Raw genomic sequence first — 21,458 nt, forward strand, 5'->3', positions numbered from 1 at the left:
AATCAGCTCTACATTTACATATATCCCCATATCTCCTCCCTCTTGCGTTTCCCTCCCAGCCTCCCTATCCCACCCCTCTAGGCAGTCACAAAGCACCAAGCTGATCTCCCTGTGCTGTGCTGCTGCTTCTCACTAGCTGTTTTACATTTGGTAGTGTATATATGTCCATGCCAGTCTCTCACTTTGTCCCAGCTTACCCTTCCCCCTCCCCGTGTCCTCAAGTCCATTCTCTACACCTGCATCTTTCTTCCTGTCCTGCCCCTAGGTTCTTCATAACAACTTTTTAAAATTCCGTATATATCTGTTAGCATACAGTATTTCTTTTTCTCTTTCTGACTTACTTCACTCTGTATGACAGACTCTAGGTCCATCCACCTGACTACAAATAACTCAATTTCGTTTCTTTTTATGGCTGAGTAATATTCCATTATATATATGTGCTACATCTTCTTTATCCATTCATCTGTCGATGGACACTTAGGTTGCTTCCATGTCCTGGCTATTGTAAATAGAGCTGCAATGAACATTCCAAGAAGAGATTTTTAAATTGGATTATGCATTATGTGTGTGCATATACATTTCTGTTTTTTTCCATACCCAAAATTACAAACCTGCCATGGCTGGTCTTGTTCAGGACTCTTCCACACGTGAGAAAATGAGAGTTGTTTATATGTTAAATCTGTATAGACTTCGCAAGTGACCTTTTGTCTTTCATCAAAAGCACTCGACCTGCAGCAGTGTGGCCTCACCAGTGAAGGAGCAAAGGCTTTACTAAAGGCCCTTGAAAGCAACAGAACTCTGGTCGTTTTGGATATAAGAAAAAAATCCACTTGTTGGTACGTGGTCTCTTTTTTTTTAAATTGATTAACACATAGCAAAACAAAAAGAGTTTGTTCACGTATTGACAGTTTTTAAAACTTAATGTGTTTCACTTTCCTCATCGTATACAGTTGGCCCTTGAACAGCTTGCGGGTTAGGGGTGCCACCCCACATGCAGTTGAAAATCTTGGTATAAGTTTATAGTCAGTGGTTCCGCATCTGTGGATTCAACCAACCTTGGCTCGTGTAGGACGATAGTACATATTTATTGAAAAATATCTGTGTCAATGGACCCGCGAGGTTCAAACCCATGTCGTTCAAGTGTCAACTGTACCTTTCTAAGGTTGCACTTCCCTTATGTTTTTAGCAGATAATGTACTAATTAAAGTGAGTTATACCTTTAAATTGTTCTTATCTCTACTCTGAATAGAGATGAACCTAAATACTAAGCCTGCTTCCACCAAGAGCATTATTTCCTTGTTGTGCAACCTCTGAATTCTTGCAAGGAGTACTTTATTCATTTGTCAGTTTCACAAGTAATTGTTTTAATAGCTTCTGTGTGCCAGATATGGGTCAGGCACTAGGGATAAAGCAGTGAACCAGACAGACAAAAGTCTTGCCCTCATGGAGCTTACAGTCTAGTGAAGGGGTTCAGATAGAAATGAGTAAACAGATAAGTAATATAATTTTAGATAGTAGGAAGTGCAGAAATATTGTAATGTAAGGAGAGTGAGCGGAGACAGGTAGGACTCCATTGGATAGGTTTGTTAGGGGACAGCTTCACTGGAGAAGTGGCATTTGAACGGAGACTTGAATGAAGAGAGGAGCAAGCCATGGAAGATCTGGGGTAAGCACATTCCAGGACAAGGAGGCAATGAGTATGCAGGCATGTAGATGGGTGGAGTATTTAAGGAAAAGCAAGGAGGCCAATCTGGGCAGAGTACTGAGTGAAGAAGAGTGTGGTATGACATGAGGTCAAGGAGCTAGCCAGGGGTCTGATCTTGTAAAGTCTTGAAGGCCAGAGTAAAGATGTGGATTATTCTAAACGAGTAGAGGGTTTTGAAGTGGAAAAAGGCATGATCCAAATAGTATCTCAATAAGATGACCTGGTATAGAGAATAGACTTGGGAGGATAAAGAAGACAAACAGGGAGACCAGTTAGTAGACTATCACAGTGGTCCAAATAAGAGATGTTTATGGCCTAGGTTAGGTTGGAAGTTTGCAGCAAGTGAAAAGTGGTTGAATTCAGGTTGTGTTTTGAGGGTGCAGCTAACAAGACCTGCAGATAGATTAGATGTGAGGTATGAAGGAAATAGTAACAAGGAGACAAGTCGTTGATGATTATATGTGCAACTGGGTGGTATCACTTAGAAGAAGGGGGCTGATGGGAGGAGCAGCTTTTGAGGGAATATCAGGACTTTGGTTTGATATCTTAGATGCCCTTTAGGTATCTAAGTGTCTGGACAGTGCTCAGACTGTACTTTCTATCCAAAGGTATCCAAAGCCACTTTAGATGCAAAATGTTTAAAGTTGACCTTTGCGATAATCTTGCAGTCTGTGGAACAAAAACCACATTCACAGAAAGATAGACAAGATGAAAAGGCAGGGGGCTATGTACCAGATGAAGGAATAAGCTAAAACCCCAGAAAAACAACTCAATGAAGTGGAGATAGGCAACCTTCCAGAAAAAGAATTCAGAATAATGATAGTGAAGATGATCCAGGACCTCGGAATAAGAATGGAGGCAAAGATCGAGAAGATGCAAGAAGTGTTTAACAAAGACCTAGAAGAATTAAAGAACAAACAAACAGAGATGAACAATACAATAACTGAAATGAAAACTACACTAGAAGGAATCAATAGCAGAATAACTGAGGCAGAAGAACGGATAAGTGACCTGGAAGACAGAATGCTGGAATTCACTGCTGCGGAACAGAATAAAGAAAAAAGAATGAAAAGAAATGAAGACAGCCTAAGAGACCTCTGGGACAACATTATATGCAACAACATTCACTTTATAGGGGTCCCAGAAGGAGAAGAGAGAGAGAAAGGACCAGAGAAAATATTTGAAGAGATTATAGTCGAAAACTTCCCTAATGTGGGAAAGGAAATAGCTACCCAAGTCCAGGAAACACAGCGAGTGCCATACAGGATAAACCCAAGGAGAAACACACCGAGACACATAGTAATCAAACTGGCAAAAATTAAAGACAAAGAAAAATTACTGAAAGCAGCAAGGGAAAAATGACAAAAAATATACAAGGGAACTCCCATAAGGTTAACAGCTGATTTCTCAGCAGAAACTCTACAAGCCAGAAGGGAGTGGCATGATATACTTAAAGTGATGAAAGGGAGGAACCTACAACCAAGATTACTCTACCTGGCAAGGATCTCATTCAGATTCGATGGAGAAATCAAAAGCTTTACAGACAAGCAAAAGCTAAGAGAATTCAGCACCACCAAACCAGCTCTACAACAAATGCTAAAGGAACTTGTCTAAGTGGGAAACACAAGAGAAGAAAAGGACCTACAAAAACAAACCCAAAACAATTAAGAAAATGGTCATAGGAACATACATATTGATAATTACCTTAAATGTGAATGGATTAAATGCTCCAACCAAAAGACACAGGCTTGCTGAATGGATACAAAAACAAGACCCATATATATGCTGTCTACAAGAGACCCACTTCAGACCTAGGGACACATACAGACTGAAAGTGAAGGGATGGAAAAAGATATTCCATGCAAATGGAAGTCAAAAGAAAGCTGGAGTAGCTATACTCATAGCAGATAAAATAGACTTTACAATAAAGAATGTTACAAGATACAAGGAAGGACACTACATAATGATCAAGGGATCAACCCAAGAAGAAGATATAACAATTATAAATATATATGCACCCAACATAGGAGCACCTCAATACATAAGGCAACTGCTAACAGCTATAACAGAGGAAATCAACAGTAACACAATAATAGTAGGGGACTTTAACACCTCACTTACGCCAATGGACAGATCATCCAAAATGAAAATAAATAAGGAAACAGAAGCTTTAAATGACACAGTAGACCAGATAGATTTAATTGATATTTATACAACATTCCATCCAAAAACAGCAGATTACATTTTCTTCTCAAGTGCGCACAGAACATTCTCCAGGATAGATCACATCTTGGGTCACAAATCAAACCTCAGTAAATTTAAGAAAATTGAAATCATATCAAGCATCTTTTCTGACCACAATGCTATGAGATTAGAAATGAATTACAGGGAAAAAAACGTAAAAAACAGAAACACATGGAAGCTAAACAATACGTTACTAAATAACCAAGAGACCACTGAAGAAATCAAAGAGGAAATCAAAAAATACCTAGAGACAAATGACAATGAAAACACGACGATCCAAAACCTATGGGATGCAGCAAAAGCAGTTCTAAGAGGAAAGTTTATAGCTATACAAGCCTACCACAAGAAACAAGAAACATCTCAAGTAAACAATCTAACCTTACACCTAAAGGAACTAGAGAAAGAAGAACAAACAAAACCCAAAGTTAGCAGAAGGAAAGAAATCATAAAGATCAGAGAGGAAATAAATAAAGTTGACCTTTGTTGCTGCCAAAATAGTAGCCACTGGGGGCAGTCTGCAAGATGGCATCTTAGGTTTATGAGGAAGAAATTAGAATAAACAAAGGGGGAAATAAGTGTGTAATTCCATAATGTAGATTTCATATTTAATTTTATGGGAAATGCAATAATTAGTTGGCTTTTTGTTTTAAATGGAAACAGCCACTCATTGGGAAATAATTACTCTAATTTCAATTTATTTTACTTTAAATCATTCTGTGATGAAAGCAGTTATCAAGAAAGGTCTCCAGAATGGAAGGAGTGCCAAGTCAGAGGTATATAACATGTTTTAATTCTCTCGGAAGAACCTCTCTTTAATGGCTTGTTTTTCTTTCCTTCTTAAAAGAAAATTATCAACGTACTTTCTGCCATCTTAAAACTAAGCTTTTAGTCAAATGAAATGGCTTTTCTGTTTTTGAAAATGTTGTGTGATGCTTTAATTTAGCTTCCCAGAAATGCAGATTGAAGACCTGTTATTAACTTAAAATATCTTAATTTCCAATGAAGATCAAACCCTCCTAAATTACCTGTGACTTAAATGGCATATTTATCATTTGTCTCTCAGTACCAGTGGATAACTTCTCCATCAGTGAAGGAACCATACAAAGCTGCTAGACAGAAAAAGAGAACTATAATTTTGGGAAGTAGTCGAAAAGGAAAAGAAACTATTAGAATTGGTAACTCTTTCTTTTTTTTAATGCTACTAGAACTTATACCCCTTATATATCCGGTGTGCTAAAATTAAAACAGCCTTAATGGTTATTCCTTAATGGTTAATTATTTCCTTAACGGTTAGCTGTCAGTATTATTTGTGGTTCTTATGAAACGCACCTAGGATGTTCCTGACACATAGTGTTTAATATGCATTAGATATTAATTTTAATATGATAAAGCTCTTGAAATGACAAAATCCATATCCAGATACGAGGTCACCTTTTCTCCCTTTCATGTGGGGTCCAGGCCTTAGGAAAGAGAGGGAAGCATGTGATGTGTCTAGTGACAACCCCAAAATAAAATAAAGTAGGCAGAGCCCTTGGCGCTTTACAGATATTAATACATTTTATTGTCTTCACAACCCTGTGAACAGACTGTGTTTTACAGCAACGCAGACAGGTTAGGGTCAGGTGCAGCGGGGAAGTGGGATCAGGCAGGATAAGAACATGGGGAGGGTCGGGCGGGCTGGTTCCAGAGCCTTTACTAAGGAAACAAGAAAAATCACAGATGATAATGACTGTTTTTTCAAAATGCAGTGATCAGTGGAAAAACTAGAAATGATCATGTTCTGAATTGTGATCAGTTGTGTCTAAATATGTGAAAGTCAGTTACTTTCCCATAAGCCAGAAATAATAATAAAAAACAAGGAAAGATTCCATTCGCAATAGTCACAAAAATTAGTAAATATCTAGAAGTCAGTTCAGTGTTCACCTGAAAAAGTTAGTGCAAAAGGATAGATGAAACATTTTAAACAGATTTGTTAACATTAATAAAATGTAATGTTAACATATGATCTATTAACATATAAAGCCACTGGCAGAGGGAAAGACAGATCGGTGGAAAAGTCCAGAAACTGGTCCCTGTTTACTTGAGAATTGTATTTTAACTTAGACAATTTTAAAGTCTAACTTGACTTTTTGTCTAATTGACTGATTGAAGCATTGATAGTTCATTTAAACAGAAATTAGATATTTGCCTCACAGCATACACAAATTCTAGTCAGTCGAAAAGATGCAAATGCAACTAAATGCAAGAAGCAAATATAAAATACAGGAGAGAATTTCTGTGTAAGTGTAGGGAGTACAGAAGCCTTCCTAAGTAAGCCATACAACTCAGAAGCCATAAAGTAAAAGATATTTAATTACATGAAAATTTAAAACTTTTCTACAGTTCAAGACATAAACAAAACAAAATGACAGCCACCAAAGTTTGGTAGTGTATTAACATATAAAGGTTACTGTTGATATAGAGAAGAACCCACAAATTAATGAAAAAGGATAATCAAATTTTAAAAAGGCAGGGGGTGGTTTCTAACTGTATGAGCAAACAACTCAGAAGAAACACAGCTGGCTAATAGACAAATGAAGAGGGGCCAACTTCTTTAGGAAATGCAGATTAAAACCATAGGATTTTCTTCCCCTCTGATGGGCAGAAATTCTAAAGACTGATAACATCTGGTGTAGACAAGGGAACAAACACACTTTGCGTATGTTAAGTATAATAAATGTGTTAATAATAATAATAATAATAATAATAATAAATGTGTTCAATTTTGGAGCAATGTTTGCAGCATCCATGAAAGTTCAAAACTCTCTTGCTCTTTGACCAAAGACTTTTACTTCTAGGCACCTGCCCTCTGCCAGTACTCTGCCTTGCATAGAAGTGTGCATAAAATCAGGCACCCACAAGTCCAATGAGGGATACTTACGTAATGGGGAAAATCTAGAGACAACCCGGATGTCCTTCAGGAGGGGTCTGATGAAGGAAATTAGGATCCATCCGTGATATGGAGTAACGTGTGTGTGGAGAACGGGGAAGGTCTGTGAGCCAACTGGGAAGATGACCTGATACCTCATCAGGTTAAAAGGAAAAAGAGCAGGTGTAGAAAAGGACATGTCTATTATTCCACTTAGAAACCCACAATGTTTGTATTTGTAAATACTATGTATGTATATATGTACATATGGAAACATGCATATATACACGTATACACATTTGTGTATCTGATCCTGAAAATGCACAAAAGACTGTTAATGGCAACCACCTCTATGGAAGGGAATAGATCTTTATATTTTTACTCTAGTTTTCCTAATCGTGTGCAAATTTAGAGTTAATTTTTTATTTAAAAGTTAGGCAGTCAGGAGAGGCCTAGTGACTCTTTTGTGGGCTTCTCTCACCTCAGGATGCACTCTTCACGCCCTTCTTGTTTCTGGTTTGTCTTTTGGAGCAGACACCACTGAAACGAGCGTCTTGTCATCGCTTGCCAACTGCCTGCGGTTTTCTTGGCGCCCTCCTAACCCTCACCACCTTTGTGAGATGCTGTTTCACGCTGAGGTGGTGCCTTTCCCCTCACACATACCCCTCTGGTACCTTGGGAAGTCCCGGGGTTTCTCAGTGGGCATTCTAGAATACTCATCCCAGAGATGCAGTGGGTTTTTCAGCCACATGCATTTGGGGAAAACTGTGTTCCTATATGAATTATCCTCTTGGGAGTTCACAATTCACCGGAGCTCTTGAGATGCTCTAGGAAGTTGAGTCAAGAAACCCTTATAGCCCTGTTAATTCAGGATTTCCTAAATGTCTATGACTGACTGTGGCACCACTTTTCCAGTCACAACCATCCTTATCAGCTTCCGTCATAGACTCCCTGGGGAGCGCTGCTCAGACTCTGTCCTGGAAGCTTTGTCGTCCCAGGATTACCCGCTGCTTCCGCGCCCACCCGGCCCCGCGCTAGCGCTCTGTCAGCGTGGCACCTTCTCCCTGCCCCCCAACTCATTCAGGCCACAGGCCCTGCCCCCGCTCTGGGATTTAGTGATAACGCCTGGGAGCGGGGGCCCAGCACAGCCCACGGCAGCGCTCGGTGTGGCTCACAGGGTTTAAAACACACAATGTGAGCCCTTATTGGAACATGGGAAGATGATTTAAATCCAGATGTCTTATTTCATAATCCCCGTGTCTCTGAAAGTGGGAGAAACGGACTGGGAGGGCCGTATGTTTCAAGCAGGCCCTCAGAGTTAACAGGTAACGTAGGGAGTTTGTGCTAAGTCTGTCATGTTGGGCCTGTTATACTCATTTATATGACCGTTGGGTCCCTATTGGCATTTGCATTTACTGCCCATGCTTGAAACTCCCCAGTATCCCTGTCTTGGTCACGACCCCGAATTCTGTTGACCTAGAAAGTTCTTTGTGGGAGCTTTCTAGCAGGCCTCTCCCCCAGTGTCCCCACCCTCCAGCCCCTATGTCGTAGTGCTTTTTCTAAAACGCAGAACTCCTTGTTGTGCAGACCTGATTGCTCCTCGTTGCTCCAGGATCCGATCGATCCAGTTCCCAGGAGAGCGTGTCTGCAGGGCCCTCTGCGGTCTGCAGTCCTGCCCCCAGCCAGGCACCCAGCACCCCAGGTGCTGCAGAGAACTTGCTGGCGTCCCCGTACCTTGGCAGACACAGCTCTCTGTCAGATGCCCTTCCTTCGTCTCCCCCTGTCCTGACCCCTCCCACCTCCCTTCCTCTGAAACCTTCAACCTTCTCTCGGGCAGAGTTACTTGCTCAGCTCTGTGCTTCCACAGCGCTTGTCCTGTGGAATTTGAATTCCCTCCACAGCCGTCTTGCTAGGTTGGGAGCAGCTAATTCCCCTTCATCTTTTTCTTCCTTCCCTCAGCCCCACACCAGGGACACTCGCGGGCACCGTGCAAATTTAATCTTCAGTTTCTAGTTGTTATGACATTGTTGCTGTCATGATACCACCTACATTCACAGTAGGATGGGTAAATGTGTGGGGGACGACGGTCAATACAGATTCTTTGTAAATCCAGGTTCTTAATTCTTCCCCCTTTTAATATTTTTTCCCCTGAAAGCACGTGTCCATTTTGCTGCTCCAGCTCTATAATTGGAATGTCACCTTGGGAGCCTGAGGCAGCAGAATATCAAAGAGGGTAGACACTAAATTTTTAATGTAAGTGTCAACCAGGATACCTACTATCTGTGCAAAGGGGGGCCCAGAATTCAGGCTCAAAGCCTATTACCAGATACTTGGTTTCCCTGCTTGCGTCTCTTCTGTCCGTCGACGTGCACTTGACTCCTATTAACTTTAACAGGAATTATGTGTGTGCCCTGAGGGGTGAGCATAGCTTTTAATGGGGGCTTCCTCACACTGCTTTTCTTCGTTGCTTACTTTTAATGAATCCCACCCACCCTGTAGAAGTGGAAGAATAAGACAGGATGTGTTTGAGAAAATGGAGAGAGTTATTACATATTTTCCTTGTAATCCAGAATAGCATGTCAGCTCTTCTGTTTGTCTCCTTTGGTTGTCAGTGGAAGATAATTTTGGCTTGCTTACTTTGCAAATGAGAAACTGAAGTCAAATACTAACGTATCCTAGATGAAACTTGACCCATTCATTTTTGAGAGTCTGTATGAGCCCTGTGCAAGGTGCTGAGAATAAAAAGACAGATTTATTGACTTCAATAGATATTTACATAGCATTGAATGTGTTCCAGACACTGTTCTAAATTCTATCAGTTATCTACTTTTGCATCATAGAATACTTCAAGACAGTGACTTAAAACCACAGCCATTTCTTTTGCTCAGGATTCTTTTCAGTCAGCAGGTGGGGCTGAACTCAGTGGGGTGGTTTCTTCTGCTGGTCTCATCTGAGATCACTTACTCAACCAAAGTCATCGGGTGATTCACCTAGAGTCTCAATGGCTCCCCTCATCTGTCTGGCAGCTGGTGCTGGCTGTTGGCTGGGCCTGTTATTTCCAGCAGGCTAGCTCGGGCTTGCTTACATGGCAGTGATGTTTTAAGAGGGCAGGTAGAGAAGCTGCATGCCCCTTGAGGCCTCAGCTTGGAAGTTGCACAGCATCACTCCTGTTGCAGTCTCTTGGTCAAAGCAAGTCCACAAGGCCAGCCCAGATTCAAAAGGTGTGGAGCACTAGACCCCACCTCTTGCTGGGAGGGCTGCAGAGAATTTATGGCCATTTCGTCGTCACATCAGAGAGGCACAACAGAGAGATTTAGTAACTTGTTCAAGGTCACACAGCTTGGGACAATACAGTGTTTTAAGTGCTTTGAAAGCGGCTGCTCATTATTTTTAAATCTTACAGACACTATTCGGACCAACTTTTTTTTTTTCTCTGCAGCCTTGTAGAGAAAGGGTCATTCACATTGCTGTGTGGCTGCCATGGGTTGGAAGCTTCATATATGTTGTACCACTGAACTGTCATAACTAGTATGAAATGGAGATATTATTATTATTCCTAATATTCAGATGAGGAAACTGAGGCTATTGGAAATTAAGTATGAGTCGTATAAGAGAATGTTAGCTCACTGTTCCATATGCAAGGGTGGTCTCCCTAAGTAAATTATAAATGTCCTGGGGCCAGATCTTTTTTTTAATCTCTTGTTTGCATCTGGAAAATGGTTTTTAAAACCTTTCTGTTGCTTTGTTAATGGCAACTGCACATTGCAGAAAAATAGCTGGAACAAAAAACATGTTTTTCAGATGTCCAGTGGAGCCCCAGAATAGAAGCAAGATAAATATTCCATTCCACATTGGCAACACCAAAGGAGATGATGCTTTAGAAAAAAGATTTCTTGACAAAGCTCTTGAACTCAATATGATCTCCCTGAAAGGGCATAGGTGGTGAGTACATGTCCCATCCAGAAGCTTGTCAGAGAATTGGTTTAGTTTTCAGACGCTGAATGAAACACATCTAGGAGCCTGCCCAACCTGGAGTAGCAGTTATTGTAGTTACAATAGTTGGGAAAGACCATTTATTACGGGGGTTCTCCTGCTGCTGCTTACAGACCCCTTAGCACAATTCCATGGCCGAGAGCATGGGGGGGGGGCACACCTTCTTGGAGTTTTGGTCAAAATTACCTTTGAAAATCTCTGCTCTGACAGCACAAAGGGTGCCATCCCATCTCTGGTGCGGCTGGCACAAGCCTGTTCAGTGTAAGAACAGATCACTGTTGCTCCCCTGAACATCAGAGAGAGTAGTTAATTCTGTAAGCTCCATGAAAAATGTATGTTCTCATGCATGAGAATAACTGCCCGCTCCCTGCCCCCTGTACGGCAGGCTCATCGAAGAGTTGAGCTAACCTAGGTTCCATGTGAGCGTGACAGTCCTTCACTGCGTTGGAAAGGAATTTTCTAATGACTGAGATGTGTGAAGCTCCTGGCCACCTGTGGGGACTTTCAGGTGGGAGGTTGGACACGATGGTCTCAGGTGCCGTGACTCTCGCAGGAGCTGGTGACGGGAAGAAGGGTCGTCTTGATGCTAAGCCAGATGCTCCTGTTCTTAACGGCTGCATCAGTGGTTCTTCTGGGTCCGTGGGAGGCATTCGGGCCTCTCTGCATAATGCTGTCACCATCGAAGACGTCCAGAAGCTTGCAGCCTTCATGAAGCATTTTTTGGAGATGCACCAGCTATGAGCACATCCTAACGAATATACACTCTGCCCTTGAACAGTGTACAAAATGGAAAGTCACTTGGGCATGGCTAAAAAAACTAAACAAACTCAGTATTTTTCTCGAATGAACATGCTTATGATAGATTTTCTTCTTTTTTCAGAGAACAGCAAAACATCCACAGCTATCCCAAGCTGTTGAAACTTAACCTTAATTCTGACTTGAACTGGAAACTTTTAAAAAATCTTCTCTTGCTTTTCTACCAAATTCTAGCTACTGTTGTCTTTGCTGCTACTTTTTCTGCCTAGATCTCACATTCAAAGCTGCCTACGGGTTTAATTATATGCAAATTGCAGGTTATTATTTTTAGAGACACAGACACACACAGCATGGAGGGTGGGTGGGGTCCTCTAGGTGCTGAATTTTGATCCTTTGCAAGATGACAGCAGTGGGGTCTTCTGGATTCTTTCTTTATACGGTTATTCTCATAAAGCAATAAGAGTGACATGCTATATGTTTATCTAGCAAGGTCTGTTCTTAATACCAAATAGTTTATATCTATGCATTTATATCTCTGTGCCTTTATATTTCTAAGAATACGGTTCTTGTTGGTATATGTTGAGACTTTGAGAATGTTAGGATCCTTGACCTTGTGCATTAGAGTGTTACGTTCTCAACTGTTGTGTGCCTCCCCTTCCCCCTCCCCTCTCCCTTTTTAAGCTGCTTCACAAGATTTGGAAACTCCCTGATTCACTTTTACTTTCCTTTCAGTGGGTAGAAAAATGGTTGGTTGGTTGGTTGGTTGGTTGGTTTTGCCCTTATGCTGTTAAACTAAAAATCCCCGTTAAACTCCCTTACTGTTTGTTCACATGACTGTTTTCTTTATGGTGTTTGACCAGTGATGCTGTGAGTTCGGGAAGATCTTTGCTGAAGAGTCTTTTCCCAAATGGTTCATCCATTGTCAGTGTTTTATGTTGACCGTATGAAGGACATTAAAGTCCTAAAACATCAATGACTTTCTTTACATGCTTTTTAGACAGATTGTTCTTTTAAAAACTTTATGTTGGGAAAACTTGAGTCTAAACATAGCATCTGTGAAGGGTATTTTGTTCAAAAAGGTGTAAGACTTGAGTCCTGTACATCCACGTTTTTAATGATTCAGCATACTGGTAGCTTTCCGTTGGCTTTTGGAATGGACATTACCAACAAACCACCTTACAACACAGCTGACGGTATAAAGTTCTATGAACTTTGTCCCACTTAGGCTGGAAACATGCCGCTAGGACAGTTTTGAGCTATCTTCGTGTTTCGTTGGATTGTGTAATGAGGACTATACTGATATTTTGTCCCAGCTCTGCACCAATTAGTTGGGTTAGTTGGGTTTCCTGCTTAGGGCTAAGCCTTGCCAGTCTTGGTTCTCTCATCTGTAAAAAGGAGGATTGAAATAACTCCCCCACGTATCTCAGGGACATTTAAAGAGCTTAAAATGAGGGCTCCATGCAGGATGTGACTAATAACCACAGTAAATGTTTAAATAGCAAAAGCCAGCCAGTCCATGGACGCCATCCAAGTGTTCACATGTAATAGTGCTCAGAGTCTATTTTGCCTCCTTCCTCATCCATTCATATGATGGTTACAAGTCCCTGTGGTTTGCACCGGCCCCAAATCTCTTGAATCTCCACTTATTTCCAGTCCCATTGCCACAGCCAGCTCTGTCAGCCCTCAGTGGATCATTTCAGCAGCCTCATCTGCCCCCATCTGCCCCTACCAGCACAGCCAGTTGGACCATCACTTCCCCTTCATGCTCCTCCCTGGTTCATAAAAAAAGCCCAAACTTCTGAGCCCAACGGTCACAGCTTTGTGGTATCTGGTTTGGCTTCTTCTTTCTTGTGTTTCTGGTTCTTGGAATGTGGCGTGCATATATGCCCATGCTACGTCGGGTAAGACTGGAGCTCCTGCCCGCGCTCAGCAAGACTGACATTCTTTCAAGACACTTGCCAACCTCCTGACCTTGTTTGTGTCTCCTGCATTGGAAGGATGCGCTTTTCCTTTGTTCTTATAAGCGTGACCCTTTTATCCCATCACAGCACCTCCATTCTGTGTTTTCCTGTGCCGAGGGTGTCTGCTTACGTGCCTTCCCCCTCAGAGCAAGGAACAAGCCCTGTTTCTCCACCTGCATCACCTGGCATCCTGCCTTGCCCTTAGGAGGTGCTCAGTGACTGTCTGTTTAATGAATGGAAAGGCAGGGCTTCCTGAATTTCGCAAACAGCCTGCAGTAAAGGCAGAGGTACAATCTCACATACGTGGATGTTTTAATTTTTCAAAAGCTTACTATGTAATTTCATTTTTTACTAAAATTTAAAATCTTGGAGGGCTCCTAGATTCTTCTTTACATATGTGTGACAGTGTTTGGAAAACGTTCAGCAACTGCATTCATACCAGGACAAAGGGTAGTCACTGTTGTCTGGAGCACAGATCGCTGGAAGATACTCATTGAGCGAAAACCTTGACCTTTGTATGTCTCAAGTGAGTGAACGGATGCCAGTCTGCTGACCACTTGGAGAGAGGGGAAGGGGAGATAAGAATGCAGGCCCCGGGTCAACAGGCTGCGGGAGCCACAACTGGCCAGTCTTTAAGATTAAAAGCAAAGTGGACAGACAGGTGTCTTTCAGGCTTTGGGAAATCTGTGTAAGTCTTGGTGGCCTCATGTTCCTTTATATCCTCCGGAGTGGCCTCCTTCTACTCCCAAACTGTTTTTGTCTATTTTTCTCTTTCAAAATTTGAAAACATATAATCATGTTAATACCACCTACGTGAGAAAAAACAGATTTGTTCCCACGTTGCTTATGTTTACCTCCACACACTGCTTCATCCCCCACACTGCGGCTCTGTTCTTTGCCTGCACAAGAAACAAAATTGTTCTGTTCCACGCTAGTCTATGTTTATCTAAACATCTAATGCTGTCTCATCACAACGTAGCAGATGCTGGAAGGTTTGGCAAGCCCTTAGGTGAACTCTGTGAGGTAACAAATAATTAGTCCCTTTTTTACCCTATAGAGCTTCAGGAGCCAGCAAAACCCCGTAAAATGGACAAGACCCATTGATAGATGTCCAGCTCTGCCAAAGGCCCTTGCAGGTCTGGCCTTGTATCATTCTGGAATTAATGTTTGTTGTATCGTGTTCTTTGGAAGGAAAATAAAATGAGGAAGAATTTTCTCACATTTGATCAGACTGAACATAATTTAAAAATGAAATGCCACTGCATCTGCAAAGAAATCAATCACTTTAATTGCAAAGAAGCTTCCCCGCCTCGGTTAGTAATTGGGCTCTTGGTAATTTAGAATCAGAATCCATGATAGTTTGTGATGAATTGGCTCCTTTTGGGCTAAAGAAGGTAAGAAGTTCTAATTACCCCTGGATTATTCCAGAGTGGATGGAAAAGCTTGATCAAAGAGATATTGGGAGAGAGCTAGAAAAGCTAGCAGTGAGCAATGATTTCTTGAATTTCTTTTTAAGAAGCTAAAGAATAAAATAGTTCATTTTTTGTAACAAAAACCAGAGCCTGTGGTATTTGAAATCCCAGAGCAAATTGGATTTTCTAAGAAAATAGGGAACTGGGCATATTAGAAAAAGTTTATGTAGCCAGAAGTCCTATAGTTAGGTTATGGAAATTGGCCTTGCTTACTTGTTAGCACACGAGAATACTGACAGCCTTGGGCCTCACTTGGGGAAAACTATGGAATTCATACTTTGAGTGTTTAAATGTATAAGTAATTGGCACTAAGTTTAAGGAAGTCCAAAATGTTTTATTCAAATGAAAGCATAATTTAAGTTAGTAGAAATGTACTCAGGGCCCTAATGAATGAATCTACTAACCCAATCCCTGTTGGTATCCTAGCCTTTGTCTATCTTCAGATTACCTAACAATACCTGAAGAATAGGCTGGATTTTAGGTTGATGCACTTATTTTGAATGGTGTTTGTTGATTTTATATATCTATATAGATGTAGATATATAGTTATAGACATAATTTCAAACTTAAAGAAAAGTTGCAAGATTAGTACAAAGAACTCTTGTATATGCTTTACCTAGATTCACCAATTATTAATATTTAGATTTATTTGCTTTGGCATTCACTGTCTCTCCATATATACATGTTTTTTTTCTCCTGAACCCCTTAAGGGTAAGGAGACATTGTGCCCTTTTCCCTGTAAATAGTGATTACTTCCTAAGTGAAACAACATTTTCTTACCAAACCACAGCACAGTGGTCTAAGTCAGAAATTTAACATTGATACTGTTGACTGATCTACCGTCCATATTCAAATTTTGCCACTTATTCCAGTAACATCCTTAATGGCTAATTTTTTAAGCCCAGGAACCAGTCTACAATCATGCGTTGCACTTAGTTCTCATGTCACTTTGGTCTAAGTGTGAAATAATTCTTCAGCCTCTTTGTTCTTCATATTATTGAGAGCTTGTGATGAGTACAGGCTGGTTGTTGTGTAGAATGATCCTCGGTCTGGGTTTGTGCTCTGTTTCCTCATGGTTGTTTCATGTTATGTGCTTTGGATGGGGGTTCCACAGAGGTGACAGTGTGTCTCTCTGTGCATCCTTACAGGAGCCACCTTATGGTCATCTGTCTCATTAGCATCTTGGTTAAGGTGGTGCCCACGAAGTTTCTCCACTGTCAAGTTATTATTTGTCACTTTGTAGTTAATAAGTAATTTATGGAGAGATATTTTGAGACTCAAAGTATTCTGTTCTTCATCAAACTTTTGAATTACTTATTTGGTTCATAGAGCCGGTAATTCAGGTGGATTTATTTGATGGAGAAGGTGAAGTGATTCTTAACTCTTACTTTCCACTAGTATTTTTACAAGCCACTCTTCTCTTTCCCAAAGGAAAAAAAAATCCTAAAGTATAATCACAGGTGTGCAGAACAGTTCATTGAGAAGTCAAAAGTCAACCGTTGGAAGATATAGATTCCAGGAGCTCTGAGAGTAACAAACATATTTTGAGAATGTGAACAGTATGGGCAAGTGTGCTTTTTGGTGAACCAGGGAAGGAGGAAAAGAATCCCCTGATCAGGATATAGGGACCAACTTGTAGACTTTTCCTTCCCTGTCTAGTCAAGGTTGTTTATTTCTCAATAGTTGTAGAAGTACAGCCCTTTGGCCACACAGACCTTTAATCTAACAACCAGATCATGAACCACAGAGTCTGATTATGCTTTGAAAGATGTGATATATCTATAACAACCTAAAGTTAAAGTTGCTTCTAATGACTCTAGCCTAGCAGAATAGCCCCCAAGAGAAAAGTAAAACCTTGGCTTCCATCTAGCCAGGTGAAAAGCTGTAGGCATCCCGAGAAATGAAACTTGAAGTTGAAACGTAAGAAATGTAGGAAGTTACAGGTCATTCTGCTGCAACGCTATTATGCTTAGTGAAATAAGTCAAACAGAGAAAGACAAATACGGTATGTTATCACTTATATGTGGAATCTAAAAAATAAGGAATAAATGTAACAAAGGAAATGAACTCACAGATCTAGACATCAAAGCACTGGTTACCAGTGGGTAGAGGAAAGAGGGGAGGGGCAAGATAGGGGTAGGGGAGGGGATTAAGAGGCACAAACTACTATGCATAAAATAAATAAGCTATAAGGAATATAGCCAATGTTTTATAATAACTTTAAATGGAGTATAATCTATAAAAATATTGAATCACTGTGTTCTAATATATTGTTATTATAATATAATACTGTAAATCAACTATACTTCAATTTAAAAAATGATCACCACAGTATGTCTAGTTAACATCCATTACCATACATGGTAGAAATCTTTTTTTCTTGTGATGAGGACTTTGAAGATCTATTCTCTTAGCTAGTTTTAAATATGCAGTACGGTATTATTAACTATAGTCACATCCCCAGGACTTATTTGTTTTATAACTGGCAGTTTGTACATATTGACCATCTTTACCCATTTCACTCACCCTCCACCCCCTGCCTCTGGTAACCACCAGTCTATGTATCTATGAGCTTTTTTTAAAATTCCATATAAAGTGAGATAATACAGGATTTTTCTTTCTCTGTCTGACATATTTTACCTAGCATAACGCCCTCACGGTCCATTCATGCTGTCACAAATGGCAGGATTTACTTCTTTCTCATGGCTGAATTATATATATATATAATATATATATATAAATTATATACATATATAAATAAATAATTTGGCATATTATGCCAAATGTCCTTTATCCATTTATCCATCGATGAACACAGGGGTTTCCAAGTCTTGGCTATTGTAAATAATGCTGCAGTGAATACGGGGGTACAGATTTCATTTTGAATTAGAGTTTCTGTTTCCTTCATACAAATACCAAGTAGTGGAATTGCTGGATCATATGATAGTTCTATTTTTAATTTTTTGAGGACCTCCATACTGTTTTCCATAGTGGCTGCACCAATTTACATTCCTACCAACAGTGCACAAGGCTTCCCTTTTCTCCACACCCTTGCCAACACTTGTTAGTTCCTGTCTTTTTGATATTAGCCATTCTAACCTGTATGAGGTGATATCTCTTTGTGGTTTGATTTGCATTTCTCTGCTGATTAGTGATTTTAGGTGCCTTTTTAATTACCTGCTGGCCATCTCTGTATCTTCTTTGTAAAAATGTCTATTCAGATCCTCTGCCCATTTTTTAGTTGGATTTTTTTTCTATTTTTTTGGTATGAGTTCTTCATATAATTTGAATACTGACCCCTTATAAGATAAATGATTTGTAAAAATTTTCTCCCATTCGGTACGTTGCCTTTTCATTTTGTTGTTGGTTTCCTTTGTTGTGCTTTTTAGTTGGATGTAGCCCCACTTGTTTATTTTTGCTTTTGTTGCCTTTACTCGGATCAACGTCTTTGCATAAGTTCTGGAAACACCTCTTTCATAGTTTCCATGGATCGTTTTTAGGGGAGAGGGTGAGTGAGATGAACTACTAGTGAAAGGAGGGTCAGTGGGTCGAACTATAGCCTCTGTTACTGTAGGTGGCCTCAAGGCCACAACTGGTAGTCATTGTCTCCCTCCTGTGCTATCCATTCTCAATTCCCCTCATCCTTGGATAATACCTCTGCTAAAATGGATGGCTTACTTGGTGGGGTGACCCTCACCCTCGTCCCTGAGTGAGTGTTCTGAGCCCTGGTCATCATTTCTTTCTCAAACCATGGCTGCTGTACTTGACCATTTACTGTGTACTTGACCATTTACTGTGAAAATTGGGAAAGGCAGTACCAAGAAATACCCCACAGACTTTTGTTTTTAATCAGTCATTTTCCAATTAAAAAAATTTTACTTCCCACAGACATTTTTATCACCCCAAAAGGAAGCTCTGTACCCATTGAGAAGATACTACTTCTCTCTTTCTATCAGGCCCTGGAGACCACCAATCTGCTTTCTTTCTCTATGGATTTACTTATTCTGGATATTTCAGATAAATGGAATCATACAATGTGTGACCTTTGTGTCTGGCATCTTTCACTTAGCATGATGTTTGTGAGAGTCATCCACACTGTAATATGTATTAGTATTTCATTCCTTAAAAAAATGTTTTTGGCCGTGTAATTGTTTGATATTTAGTTGCTCCATTCCTTTTTATGACTGAATTACTATTCCACTGTAGGTATATACCACAATTTGTTTATTCATTCATCCATTGATGGACATTTGGGTTATTTCCATGATTTTTTTTACCGTGAATAGTGCTGCTATAAACATGTGTGTACGTAGGTTTGTTTGTTTGTTTTCAATGATTTAGGAGTGGAATTGCTGAGTCATATGGTAATTCTATGTTTATCCCAAAAAACACACCCCAAGAAACTTCCTGAAAGTCTGTCCTTGTCTCAGAATCAGCTTTTCAGGGAACATGACCTGCAACAGTATGGACAGTGTCCCATGAGAGGTTATTTGTGATGCCTGGGGGTCTGGAGTTGGGAAGGGCTTCCCTTAAGAAGTGGCAGCTAAACTGAGGGCAAATTCTATGTTTTTTCCTTCCTTCCTTTCTTCCCTCCTTCTTTCCTTCAGAGGGATGACATAGATGTTTTACACAGTATATCCTTTTAAAGCTTTTGCATTTGAACCCTGAACTTATTCATAAGACAAATAAATGATTATTTTAAGCAGGGTATTAGGGCTCAAATTATTAATATCATAGAACCATTATAGTGACAACTTGGATTGGAAACAATTTATTAGGAAAACATATGCAAGGTTTTTTTGTTTTTTTTTAAAATTAATTAATTTATTTATTTATTTATTTTTGGCTGTGTTGGGTCTTCGTTTCCGTGCAAGGGCTTTCTCTAGTTGCGGCGAGCAGGGACCACTCTTCATTGCAGTGCGCGGGCCTCTCACCGTCGCGGCCTCTCTTGTTGCGGAGCACAAGCTCCAGACGCGCAGGCTCAGTAGTTGTGGCTCATGGGCCCAGTTGGCTCCGCGGCATGTGGGATCTTCCCAGAGCAGGGCTCGAACCCGTGTCCCCTGCATTGGCAAGCAGATTCTCAACCACTGCGCCACCAGGGAAGCCCTGGAAGCTTTTTTTATAACAATTTTGATAAATAAAAAAGTTGAGAAATCAGAGTGTATAGACAGAATATTGGTTATTTGGGAAATTGTATCATAAAATGGATGGGCTCCACAAATTCTTCCATTTAGTTGAAGAAAAGAGTGCTAAGCCAGTTTGGGCTGCTGTCACAAAGTACCACAAACGGGGTGGGGTGGGGCTTGTAAACAACAAAACTGTATTTTCAGTCCTGGAGGCTGGAAGTCTGAGATCTAGGTGCCAGGATCATCGCCTTCTGGTGAGGACTCTCTTCCGGGTTGCAGACTGTCCACTTCTCATTGTGTCCTCACAGGACAGAGAGCAGAGAGAAAAAATCAGCTCTCATGACTCTCACAAGGGTAAGAATCTCATCATGAGGGCTCCATCCCGATGACCTCATCAAATCCTAATCACCTCCCAAAAGACCCACCTTCTAATACCATCACATTGGAGGTAGGGTGTCAACATGTGAATGCTGGGGACACCCAAATATTCAGTCTATGACAAGTACTAATGGGGAAATGAGAGCTTCTATTGAGGATGTTAAGGGCTGCTACAAAGATCAACGGTACATGTGTTTCCAGAGAGAACTACAATATAGAATAAGTTCTATAAGGCGTTCACCAAATAGATTCGTCTTTCTTCCCCAAAATAGTCCTTGGTATCCAGGGACCCGTTCCTGGAAATTGACTCTTGCTCAAGGAAATCCATCCTCTCGTTAAAAAAAAAATCTTACGAAGCTACATGAATGACACAAAAGACTTTTCCCAGCTCTAAGATTCTGTGTGTAAAACCTGTTAGTCTAACTTTATTTCCAAAAGATAGACCCTCCGCGGGGTCTGCTCCTGCGGGGAAGGTGGGACCCCCGCTTGTGCCCCGGCCCCCAGGTGTGGCTTCCTCAAGTTTGGGGTGAAGCCCCCAGCCCCCTTGGGCTCTGCAGCGCTGCGGTGGGCTCGGGGGAAGGAGTACGTCTCTGGGGTTTCTCAGCAGGAGATGCCGGGGCTGCCGCGCAGGAACCCAGCGGCCCTGGGTGGGGCGCAGACTCGCCAGGCCTGGGTGTCCCTGCTGCGCATGGCTGCTGAGAACAGGGTCCGCGATGAAGCTCTGCCTGGCAAACGGGGACTGTGGGCGGCTCCATCCTCCCCTTCTGTCGGCACAGCCCCATCGCAGCCCTCCTTTCCGACAGGCAAAGCCTGTGACCTGTGGCCGGACGGCTCCACACCCTCAGGCCCTGGTGCTCGCCCCACGCGGGGAACAGGCACAACCCCTGGGCCGGCCTCTCCAGACGGCTCGAGCGG

The 21,458-nt window shown here is 41.2% G+C and overlaps 1 protein-coding gene across 1 annotated transcript in view; it reads left to right on the top strand.

The window, feature by feature from the left end:
- The window catches only part of LOC309621319 (arylamine N-acetyltransferase 1-like), a 64,860-nt gene extending 44,817 nt beyond the window's left edge, over positions 1 to 20,043 (top strand). The window contains exon 2 of the transcript XR_014239912.1: positions 722 to 20,043. The gene's annotated coding sequence lies outside the window, so the exon portion shown is untranslated. The remainder of the gene's footprint in view (positions 1 to 721) is intronic.
- Positions 20,044 to 21,458: the final 1,415 nt, after the last annotated feature.

Source organism: Balaenoptera borealis, assembly GCF_965194805.1.
Source record: "Balaenoptera borealis genome assembly, contig: HAP1_SCAFFOLD_283, whole genome shotgun sequence".
NCBI lineage: Eukaryota > Metazoa > Chordata > Mammalia > Artiodactyla > Balaenopteridae > Balaenoptera > Balaenoptera borealis.